Genomic DNA, 12,888 nt, shown 5'->3' with positions numbered 1-12,888 from the left:
ACTGAGTTGTGTCTGTGGTTAGTCCTCAGAGAGAGATAATCAGTTTCAATATTTGAGCTTCTTTGCATACTTCTTAATTTCTCCCATTTTCATAATCAGGAGATCCTATCGTTCTAGGAAAATAAAGCATAGCACAGATTAAGTTTTCACATTACTTAGATGAACTAAGACTTCTGGGATGCCCCATATAGAGTAAACTAGAAAGGCCGCCGTGCACATTAGGAAGCATTATGTCATTTTAGGAATATGAGAGCTGGTTGTACTTCTCCAGGTTCAACTCTGATGATTTCTTGGGAACTTCAGCTTACTGGGGAGCCATGTACTGACTCAGTCTCCACCCTACTTGGCAGTGATTCTAGGAAAATCAGTCACCATCAGGTATAAGGTCAGTTCAAGCTCTGATAACTATCTAAACTGCTACCAAAAGAAGCCAGGCCAGCCCCTCAGGCTCTCTCTATCACAAACACAACAGGAACTCTGGGGTCCCAGCCCGGGTCAGTGGCAGTGGTTATACTGACTATCAATCCTGTGGAGTCTGATGACACTGTAGACCCATAGCATAGTCATGGTGTCCCTCCCACCATACACTAACTCTAAACAAAGCCCTTTCTGGCTGCCTAAGCAGGGAGTGTCAGCTAACCCATCTCTTGTCTTTCACCTCATCATCTATGACAGAAGCCTTGCTGCTGGGCTTGTTCACAGGGTTTTTAGGTCCCTGGTGGGCACTGGGGTCTTGGCCCTACTCAGGTATATCTGTTGCAGGTATGTAACATATTTTCATCGTGTTCTAACTGAGAAGAGGGGAACTTTATTTTTGAGGTGATGATTTAAAAACATGAATGACCTTGATGCTATGGGATTTTCTCTTTATCCCTTCCTTCCACATGAGGAAAGAAAGAGAAACACCTATTTCCTATAATTTTTAGTACGTGAAGTGGGCATGGTATGCAAAACTGAAGTATCAGGCACCTAACTCACTAGAATTGGCAGCTCACCCCATTTTTGCACAAGTTTAATATTAAGTTTGCTCTGACACTAAGCCTAAATTGCCTCCTTAAAATTCCTTCATTGCCCGAGATTCTTCCTTTTGGGTAAAATAAGGTAAGACCAATCCCTTTTTCCACTTGACAGTCTAGTGCAGCAGAAAACTAGATGAGAGTGCACACCACAGAACATAAAAGGAATGCTGCCACTAGCCTCAGGGCCCATTACCTGGAAGCTCTTGGATATTTTGACTTTAACTGCGTTTATCAAAAAATATAGATAACACTTAAACAGTGGTGTATTCATCTTATTTTATCCTCACAAAACCCACTGAAGGTAGGTGCTGTTTTTATCCCCATTTCAGAGATTTTAAAAGAAACTGAGGCAAAGTTAAGTGACACACCATGCTTGGAAAGTGAAGTAGTAAAAAAAAAAAAAAGCAAAACCAGGCACAATAACAATCAAAAAGGAGGTTCCCTGGGATGTCAGGAGTTCCTCTGCTGAAGGGAGCCAAAACATCTGATCCAGGAATCAGGCTAATCCTAGATAAGTTAGCTCCGGTTTTTCCAGTGATGTGACCACTCCATACTGTCCACTCCTGGTTTTCCCAAGTGATGTATCTGTAAATCAGAGCTTGCCTGACATCCTGAAGATCCAGGGCTCTTCCCTATTCTGGGATTCCAGCCAGAACGTGTTAGCTGTCTTTTTATGATTATTTATGCATTTTTATATACTATTCATGTGCATGGATACAGGAAGGCCATGGTTACCATTAAGGCCTACTTGACATCACTGTCTGGCATCTTGAAAATGAACAAAGCAGTATTAGAAAACTTAATGGCCTATAGTTGCCTTCTCTGTCTTATTACTCTAAAGAAAACTTGCTCATGGCATTGATGAATGGATTGGTTTGATAGTCTCACCTGGCCTACCATTTACACTTCCATGGTCTAGTGTGTCATATAGCTGGCATAAGAAACCATTTAGAGTTGGTTCACACTCTGCCAATGAGGTGGTGTGTTTTTTTTTTTAATTCTCCATGCCCAAAGAGTCCCTAAGTGGTTCTCAAATCGACTCACCTGGGAGGAAATGTAACTCAAATTTTTCTAGGTCTGCTCTGCAATATCTCTTTGGCTACAATATTCCTTGTTGTTGTTCCTATTGTGGTAGTGGGGGAGTTTAACTCATCTCTCCTGGGCACCTTCAGTGTCTTTTCTTCCAATAAAAGATCTTTAGGAATCATCCAATAAAGATCTTTTGCTTTACACAAGAAGAGCTTGCATAGGTAAGGTAACTTGTCCAAGGTTCCACAGAGTTGTGAGTTAGAATGGCAGTCCCAATTAGCTGTTATTTTAGATGACACAAACCACAAGCTCAAGCAGGCTCAGTAATCCCTTACATCAGGGCTAAAAGACTTCAGGAGAAAGCTCTGAGCCAAAATCCTATGGATTTCTCAAGACAAATTTAAATCTCTGCAAAGGTGAAGATCAGGAACTTGGGATAACTATACAGAGGTTACTAAATCTGCTAATCCCTCTAACCCATGACTCACTGTCATGAAATTTCTAATTCACCTACTCCCAAAGAGCTAAGGCACCAGCTGGCTAAGTTGAAGAGTCTGAGACTGAACTGGTTTTAAGATTCTCCAGTACAAGATGCTCTAACAGCATCTTATATTTTTTCATTTATATTTTCACTTATATTTACCAATTACATGTAAAGTTAAATTTTCAACATTCACTTTTTATGAGACTGACTTCCAAGTTGTTTTATCTCTCCCTACCAAACCTCGTCAATAAGACAGTAAGCAATTTAATTTGGTTATACACATACTATAACATTAAACATATGTCTATATTAGTCATGTAGTATAAAAATAATAAGAACAAAGGGGAAAATCCACAAGGAAAAAGTAACAAAAAAAATCAAAGAAAGTGACAATACTATGTTTCCATCTGCATTCAGACTTCATACTTCTTTCTCTTGATGTGGATAGCATTTTCCATCATGAGTCTTTGGGAATTGTTTTAGGTCACTACATTGCTGAGAAGAACTAAATCTATCAAAGCTAATCACCACACAACATTGCTGTTACTATATACAATATTCTCCTGGTTCTGCTCACTTCATTCAGCATCAGTTCACCTAAGTCTTTCCAGGTTTTTCTCAAATTCACCTGCTCATCATTTCTTATAGCAAAATAGCATTTCATCACATTCATATACTACAACTTGTTCAGCCATTGAAGGGGCAAGGTGAGCCCCTCTGGGATGAATAAGATTATACAAACCAAGGCCCCGACTCAATATGACCTTTCTATGATTAGTATTCCAATATTGTTTGGGAACAGAGGATCCCGAGAATGTGAGGGCTGCTCTTCTCCTGGGACCCCAGCCATGTCCTTGAGAAGAGATATGCTAACTGCCCAGCTCCTGGAACTAGCCATTCCAAGGAAACATCGTACTTGGGGGTCCCTGGAGGGATTGACCTCCCTCCTAGGCCTCACACAAGATACAATACTTGCTAAAAACACCTGGCAGTATGCTTTTCTTGTTCTTGGCACTACTTAAACTGTAAGATTCAGACCCCAAATTGGAATCTCACTCAGGGAGGAGACTTCGTTCCTGGGACCCACCCCCTCCCGACAGTTGTACCCTGGATTCCCCAGCCTGTGTGGCCAGGTGTTGTTACTTAACTGCATGGGTGATGATTGTAAATATGTATATATGTATGTATATATAAAAAATATGTATGTAAATATGTATATATATAACATATATATGTATATGTTAATCATAGTTGCTCTTATTTTACTATTCCTAAGCCTTTTACTCTTTTATCTCCAGTTTCCTTCCCATCTGCCTATATTCTAAATAAACTATATTGGATGTTTTGAAGTGCCAAATATTCTGATCACATGAATCCTGAACCTCCTTAATTAGACATTAATTGGCGACACGAATAGGATTCGTAAGTCAAAATGATGTTCTTCAAGAAATCCACTTTGGAAAGTCAGGATCCCATCCACCCTGGGGCATCCTTGCATTAGAATCAGATGAGTTAAGCATGTTGAGAGGGTTCGAGGAAGTTTTTGTTCTGAGTATAAAGCCTGAAATTGAGTGGTTATTGTTACTGAATTTGAGATGGGCACCGATTAAGGTAGAAAATATAGACTATTGTAATTTGTTATCATTGTTAGAAACAAAGAAAACAGTTAGAATTTTAGCCCAGCATATTTTAAAATAACCTGATTATAATAAGGTAAGGCAAACTGCTTGTAAACTTTCTTATGAAAATGTAAATGTGAATGAGGAACTGCTGAAATATTAAGGATACATGTAAATTTGTGGATATAGTTCCTTTCTGGGGAAGGGTATTAGAACTTAGTAATATATACTTAATGATCAAAAGGTACATATTATTATTTGTCATTAAGAAAGCAATTCACTTTGTGTGCACCCTCCCAAGTTTTATTTACCTTAGTTTACTGTTCAGTAAGGGGATGGTGGTGGAATCCACATCCTAGGGATTTTATGGGACCAATATAATTGTAAAGGTACTTGGTACAATGAAAGGTATAAAACAAAAAATGCTATTTGAGCGTAAACTGTGTAAGCTAAAAATTGTTTCATGTTTGTTAACCTTATGTGGAATTTTCTTTAGGTGTGAATTTTATGCCAATAGTTGTGGGAGGAATGATTTTCTGTACAAAGTGATTTGGAAATTCATTTTATGGAATTCTTACTGAGCAAATGAGAAACCTTGAAAAAAAAAAGAAAAAATATAGGGGTGTGGTTTTCAAGCTTGTTTCATCTATGGATTTTGAAGGTTTATGGACCACTACATTGACCATCTATGTGAGATTCCAGGATGTAATTGATTCCTAGTGATAAGTTGATTGGTAATTACTTGATTTTGGTTTCAAAGTTTAAATTAGAAGTCACTAAAAGATATGAGCTCTTTTGTGTTGTCATTGGAAAATCTAATATTATTTTTATCCAGAATTAAAACATGTGCATAAAGTTATGCAAACTGCTTAAGACTAAATTTTGTGATATCTAGATATTCTGCAGGTATCTAGGAATTTAATCTGTAATAACACTTTGGGAATTTATGTTACTCAAGGACACTATCTTAGTTTAACGAATTCTAATTTTAAAGGTTTATTTTTGCTTAAAAGAAAAAGAAAGCACTTAAAACTTTCCAATTAATTTTTCTTAAATAAAGGTTTCGTAAATTTCAAATTAATGCAGTAAGTTGTAAAGCAGAAGAGATCTTGCCATTTTAATATAAATTTGTAGTTATTCCATGATCTAAGAAAAACATAACATTTTTAACCGAATGTATATGTAAAAGATTCAATTTCTGAAATATCTCTTTCTTCCAGAGTGAATATAATCAAAAGATAAACAAGTTTTGTTAAACAAGGGTGTATGTCTGCTATTCAGGTGTGAGGTCCAAGTCAGCAATCTCTTTGGTTTAAGGCAGTACAGTTATGTTGTGTAAAAAAAAAAAAAACTTATGAAGTATCTTGTCTATGTGAAAATGTAAAGGAAAGTGAAATGGTCTGAGTAAAAAAAAAATCCTCCCTCAGCATGAAGCCACTTGGGAAGCTGAGACTTATATCCCTTATCCCAAATGATTTTGGGTCCCATATATTTAAGGGGGGAATGATGGGGTGCTGGGTTGCCTGTGTGTGAACCAGTTTGTAAAATCAGTTTCTCTCTAGCTGAAGGGCAGCATGCCCTAACGAAATACTTATCTTCTCCCCTGTTCTTAGTTTGTGGGATGGCTACTGGGCAGTTGAAGCACAGTGTACTGAACCATTCCAACAACCTGTGTGATTTGATTCTGTATCTGCTTTCTAACTTTTCTATGTTATATGAAGTATTTAGCCAACATATTTGGGTAAGCTTCAATAACCAAACTGATTTATCCTCTATAGGCCAAGAAGCCCCTTTCTCTGGAGGCCTGTATAATATAATTTACCTTCCTTGGCAGGGTGATGATTTCCATTTTTCCCCTGACCAAGACGATACTCTTAACCTTGAATGGACCCCTAAGCCTTTGCCCTTACCCCATGTCTATCTTTCCCTTGAATGCTTAATTTCAATATTGAATTCTTCCCAGGAATTGAAATACTAATGGAGAAAAATCGAGAGCTCAATTAACATTGAATACAAACCCATATAGTTGCTAATAAACTATTAGAGGCCTCTCAATTAATCACTTCAGACACTAACCATCACTGGTATGATCTATTATTTAGCATGTTGTTAATTCTTTAATTTTTGTGCAACATCTATACATATTTTAGGATGAGGAAAATATAGTGATCCATAACCCCACATGTAGGGACGGCCTATGCTCTGTATAATCTTGCAGCTAAATAAAGGGGCAAGGTAAGCTCCTCTGTGAGGAATAAGATTATACAAACCAAGGCCCCAGCTCAGTATGACCTTTCTATTATTAGTATTCTATTATTGTTTGGGAACAGAGGATCCTGAGAACGTGAGGGTTGCTCTTCTCCTGAAACCCTGGCCATGTCCTTGAGAAGAGATATGATAACTGCCCAGCTCCTGGAACTAGCCATTCCGAGGAAACATTGCTCTTGGGAGGAGTCTTGGAGGGATTGGCCTCACACAAGATATGATGCTTGCTACAAACTGTTAGTATGCCTTCTTTGTTTTCAGCACTACTTAAACTGTAAGATTCAGGCACCAAATTGGAATCTCACCCATGGAGACGTCCTTCCTGGAACCCTCCAGAGAGGAATCCTGACAGCTGTACCCGGGATTCACCAGCTTCTGTGGTCAGGTGTTGGTGCTTCCCTGCATCGGTGATGACTGTGTGTGTGTGTTAATCATAGTTGCTCTTTACTATTCCTAAACCGTTTACTCTGTTCTCTGGCTTCCTTCCCATTTGCCTATATTCTAATTAAACTATATTGGATCTTTTGAAGTGCCAAGTGTTCCGTTCATGTGAATCCTGACCCTCCTTAATCGGACAACGATTCCCCAATTGACAGACTTCCCCTAAATTTCCAATTCTTGGCCATCACAAAAAGAACTGCTATACTTTTCTACATGTGGTTCCTTTTCCCATTTTCTTTATGATCTCTTTGGGATAGAGATCTAGTACTGGTATTGCTATTTTTATAACCCTTGGGCATAATTTCAAATTGCTCTCCTAAATGGTCACATCAGTTCACTACTCCAGCAACAATGCACTGGTGTTCCAATTTTCCCACATCTCCAGCATTTATTATTTTTCTTTTCTGCCACATCTCCAAATATAATAGTTGTGAGATGGTACCTCAGAGTCATTTCAATGTGCATTTCTTTAATCAGAAGTGATTTGGAACATTTTTTTTCATTTGACTATAGACAGCTTTAATTTTTTCCTCTAAAAACTCCCTTTTCATATTCCTCGATGGTTTCTCATTTAGGGAATGAATTATATTCTTATAAATTTTACTCAGTTCTCTGTATCTTTTGGAAATCAGGCCATCAGAAGCACTGGCAGTAAAAATTGTTTCTTTCCTTCTAATCTTGGTTGCATTGGCTTTGTACAAAAATTTTAAAACTAATGCAATCAAAATTTTGGATTTCATAATCTCCTTTTGTTTCATCATGAATTCTTCCCTTCTTCCTGGAGCTGACAGGTAAACTATTCCTTACTCTCCTGATTTGCTTATGGCATCACCCTGCATGTCTAAAATCGTGTACTTATTTCAACCTTATTTTGACTGATTGACCAGTCTATTTCTTAGGTAGTACCAAACAATTTTGATGATTGACACTCTAAAATATACTTATAAATCTGGTAAGGCTAGGCCGCTTTCCTTTACCATATTTACAGTAAGATCCTTGAGATTCTTAACTATTTGTTCTCTCAGATGAATTATCATTTCTGGCTCTATAATTTTTTATTTGATTAATATCATGAAAAAGTAAATTAATTTAGGTACAATTCTCCTTTTTATTATATTAGTTCAACCTATACAGAAGCAATTGATATTTTTCCATTTGTTTAGATCTGACTCTATTTGTGTGAAGTGTCTTGCAATTGTATTCATATAGTTCCTGGGTTTGTCTTGGCAGGTACAATCAGGGGAATAGATGAGGTACACAAGACACAGTAGTTACTGACTACAGTATTTGTACTATATACAAAAGCTGCTTGAGAAAACTTTGAAACAACGTTGGTGGAAACTAAGCATAGATTACCATATACAATCTAACAGCCTCTTCACCTAGGGATGGTATCAGTGTGGTCATGGTTGTCCTTTGTGCTCCGAGAGGACCAAAATGACACCACTATGTCAGGATCAAATTACAGTGTGCCCAACAGTGACTGTTCAGACCAATATGAGCTCAAAAGGCCTTACAACAGGTGGGGCACCAATAGTCCATAAGAACATTTGGACTGGTACATCAATATAAATCTATGTCAAAGGAGCTATACTGCACAAACATTCCTACTATCTCCAGTTCCTTTACCATGTCAGCTTAGCATTGTTTCCCCTTATCTTCATGATAAATCATTTGTGCCACATTCTCTGCCCATCTGCCTGTGGGAACAAGGCCTCATAAATATTCCAAATACCTCTTGCTAGTACCCTGTACAATTTTTGCTCCTTCTACTGTCTAGCAAGGCATGAAGACTGAGGGAGGAAAGAAGGCATGCCTCCCCACTCAGGATATACAGTGTGATCCATGGTTACTGGACATGTGCTGACCTTTACAGACTCTGTACTTGTTTCTCACCTCCTTCTTCTGTGCTTAAGCATGCCCATTTATATGGTTTTTCTCCAGTATGAGTTCTCTGATGCCTAGTAAGATGTGCCTTCCTCCCAAAGGCCTTCCCACATACAGTACAGTGATAAGGTTTCTCCCCACTATGAATTATTTGATGTTGAATAAGTTCTGAGTTGTATGTGAAAGCCTTCCCACACCCCTTACATTCAAAAAGAATGTTTCCAATATGCATTTGCTGATGCACATGAAGATGTACCTTTAGCATAAAGGCCTTTCCACATTCACTACAGTTGTAAGATTTCTCTCCAGTTTTAATAGTAACGAAATTTGAAGAGAGAGAGAGACAGAGACAGAGACAGAAAAAATTTCTCAGTGAGCATCTGGAGGCTTGGCTGCTACTGCTGGACTGATGGCTGAACTGAGAATTGAGAAGAACTCAAACTTGTGGTGGCAAAACTCAGACTTGTGGTGGAAGAATTTCTTGGAGCAAAGCCACGTGGAGGAGAGGCCCAGGCTGCAGAAAGTGATTTTTATTTTATTTATTCATTTTTTTTTTAAAGCAATCGGGGTTAAGTAACTTGCTCAAGGTTACATAGCCAGTTATTTCTGGGTGTGGTGCTAAGTATCCGAGCCCAGATTTGATCCCCAGGTCATCCCAACACTGGAGCCAGTGCTCTTACTCGCTGAGCCACCTGGCCACCCCTAAGCAACTGTGGTTAAGTAACTTGCTCAAGGTTACACGGCCAGGTGTCTCTGGGTGGATGCTAAGTGTCTGAGCCTGGAATTCTTTCCCCAGGTCATCCTGACACTGGAGCTGGTGCTCTTACTCGCTGTGCTACCTGGCCGCCCCAAGTGATTTTGGTTTTGAGAAGGAAGTTTATAGGGCTCAAGACTTCTGAGGGCTGCCAGAGGAAGCATCATGGTGGTGTCGGCACATTATCTGTGACTTTGTTAAGCTTTGTCTTCCCAGGAACAGAAATTGTGAAGGACTTGAGGTGGACTGGACACTGTGAGTTTCAATATGAAGCAGGAACTGCATGGAGGGCTGGAAAAGGAACTGGGAGCTGTCTGTCTTTGAAACCAGGTGACAGTTTGTTGGATTCAGATAGGTGCTGCCTGCCTCCAGTCAAGATGAAAAGACCTCTCCTTGGGTATTTAATACTGAGTAGTGACTGATGAAACTGTAACTTACTTGTGACCTGGGGTGGGTGGACCTTTTACTTTCCACTACCCCTTAATAGGGTAGTACTTCATGCCTAATGAAATTGTAACTTAATTATACCCCATTGCTGGAGCACTTTGACTTCTGTACTTTGTGACTGACTGAATCAATGTGATTTGCTTAAAACTCTGTGACCATTCTGGCGAAAACTACATGGCCATTTTAGTGTGAAACTGTTAAGTTTTGAACATTGTGAATGAATGCACTTTGTTTTCTGTGAATGTTTTACTGTGATTTGTTACTGGATAAATATTAAAGAGAGTACTATAGTATGTAATCAAACCTTGAAGCTGTTCACAGCAGCAGTCCCCTGGAAAGCTGCTCATGCTTGGTTTTACAGATTCACAGTATGATTTCACTTATTCTTGAAGGCCTTTCTACGTTCAGCACATTCATAAGGTTTCTCTCCAATATGAATTCTAGGATGCACTATAAAATAATTTTTTACTACTGAAGGCCTTCCCACATTCATTACATTTGTACTGATGCTCAGTAAGCACTTACTTAGTTTTGAAGGCCTTCTGACATTCACTACATTCATATGCTTTCTCTCCAGTATGAATTCTCTGGTGCACAGTAAGCACTGACTTACACCTGAAGGCCTTCCCACATTCATTACATTCATAAGGTTTCTCTCCAGTATGAATTCTCTGATGCACTATAAGATAATACTTCCGACTGAAGGCCTTCCCACATTCATTGCATTCATGAGGTTTTTCTCCAGTATGAATTCGCTGATGTTCAGAAAGAGATAGCTTCTTACTGAAGGCCTTTCCACATTCACTACATTTATAAGGTTTCCCTCTGAGTATGAATTCTCTGCTGTGTTTTAAATTGTTTTATACTTTTAAAGGCCTTGCCACATTCATTATATTTGTAAGGTTTCTCTCCAGCATGAATCCTCTGGTGCAAAGTAAGTGCTGACTTATGCCTGAAGGCCTTTCCACATTCATTACATTCGTAAGGTTTCTCTCCAGTATGAATTCTCTGATGTACTATAAGATTATCCTTACTACTTAAGGCCTTTCCACATTCACTACATTCATAAGGTTTCTCTCCAGTATGAATTTTCTGATGCTTTTTAAGTTGAATCTTAATCCTGAAGGCTTTTCCACATTCATCACATTCATATGGTTTTTCTCCAGTATGAATTCTCTGATGTGTTTTAAGTTGTTTCTTACTCTTAAAAGCCTTGCCACATTCATTACATTTATATGGTTTCTCTCCAGTATGATTTCTCTGATGTGCTATGAGATAATCTGTCCTACTGAAGGCCTTGCCACATTCACTACATTCATAAGGTTTCTCTCCAGTATGAATTCTCTGATGTGGTGTAAGTTGATTCTTACTCCTAAAGGCCTTGCCACATTCATTACATTGGTAAGGTTTCTCTCCAGTATGAATTCTCTGATGCACTATAAGATAATTCTTACTACTCAAGGCCTTTCCACATTCACTACATTCATAAGGTTTATATCCAGCATGAATTCTACAGTGCACAATAATCGATGACTTATGCCTGAAGGTCTTCCCACATTCCTTACATTCATACGGTTTCTCTCCAGTATGAATTCTTTGATGCACTATAAGGTAATCCTTACTACTGAAGGTCTTTCCACATTCACTACATTCATAAGGTTTCTCTCCAGTATGAATGGTCTGATGCCTAGTAACCTCTGACTTAGTCTTGAAGGCCTTCCAACATTCACTACATTCATAAGGTTTCTTTCCAGTATGAATTCTCTTATGTGGTATAAGTTGGTTCTTACTCCTAAAGGCCTTGCCACATTCATTACATTTGTAAGGTTTCTCTCCAGTATGAATTCTCTGATGCACTATAAGATATTTCTTACTAGTGAAGGCCTTCCCACATTCATTACATTTGTAAGGTTTCTGTCCAGTATGAATTCTCTGATGCTCTCTAAGGTCGTTTTTACTCCTAAAGGCCTTGCCACATTCATTACATTGGTAAGGTTTCTCTCCAGTATGAATTCTCTCATGCACTATAAGATATTTCTTACTACTGAAGGCCTTCCCACATGCATTACATTTGTAAGGTTTCTCTCCAGTATGAATGGTCTGATGTATTACTAGCTGTCTCTTAATCCTGAAGGCCTTTCCACATTCACTGCATTCATAAGGTTTCTCTCCAGTATGAATTCTCTGATGCAGTGTTAGTTGTACCTTAATCCTGAAGGACTGCCTACATTTACTACAGTTATAACCATGATCTCCAGTATGAAATATCTGATGTTGAGTTAGATTTCTCTTCCATGTGAACGCTTTCCCACATATACTACATTTATAAGGTTTCTCTCCAGCATGAATTCTCTGAAAGACAGAAAGATACTTCTTGTTCTTCAAGGCCTTCCCATATCCATTACAATCAAGAGGTTTATCTCCAGTAAATTCTCTGCTCTCTGAAAGGAAGAATAAAGAGCTGAGCAAACCTGCCTTTTTGACCCTTTCCTAAAGTTCTTAGTTGCTCAAAGGTTTCAGAGCTGTTCTCTTATCTTCTCATTTGAGAAGGCTACTCTTACTAGTCTTTCATTAAGGGCAAATATCTTGTATGAAAGTATGATGAGTTAAAGGTAACATATGTAATTGAATTGACAGAGGATGAAATTACCAGGAGGGATGAATGAACCCTTACTCTACTTTAACTGATATGTGAATATCAGAAAACTATAAAAAAAAGATGACTTTGAGAACTTGCAAATGTATCTATACCCTCTATAGTGAAAATAGGAAGGGAAAAGACTGAACAACAAAAACATAGAGAATTGGGTTTAGAGTAAGGAAGAGAAACAGATACATGAAGTAAATGGAATAAAGAAGTATGATGGGGGAAATCTGATAATAGTTGCTATAAATTTCCTCTAAATATCCAACATAACATCTACTCTATAAAAAATTCATTGA

General features: G+C 38.3%; 1 pseudogene; it reads right to left on the bottom strand.

Annotated features, from left to right (window-relative positions):
• Positions 1 to 9,032: 9,032 nt before the first annotated feature.
• Positions 9,033 to 12,888, bottom strand: part of LOC138171481 (zinc finger protein 845-like) — a 71,987-nt pseudogene continuing 68,131 nt past the window's right edge.

Source organism: Petaurus breviceps, unplaced genomic scaffold (genome assembly GCF_028583685.1).
Source record: "Petaurus breviceps papuanus isolate PSGF00001 unplaced genomic scaffold, PetGlider_PUasm1.0 446, whole genome shotgun sequence".
Classification (NCBI taxonomy): Eukaryota; Metazoa; Chordata; class Mammalia; order Diprotodontia; family Petauridae; genus Petaurus; species Petaurus breviceps.
The sequence above is the reverse complement of the archived record's forward strand: the minus strand, read 5'-3'. Positions and strand labels throughout refer to the sequence as shown.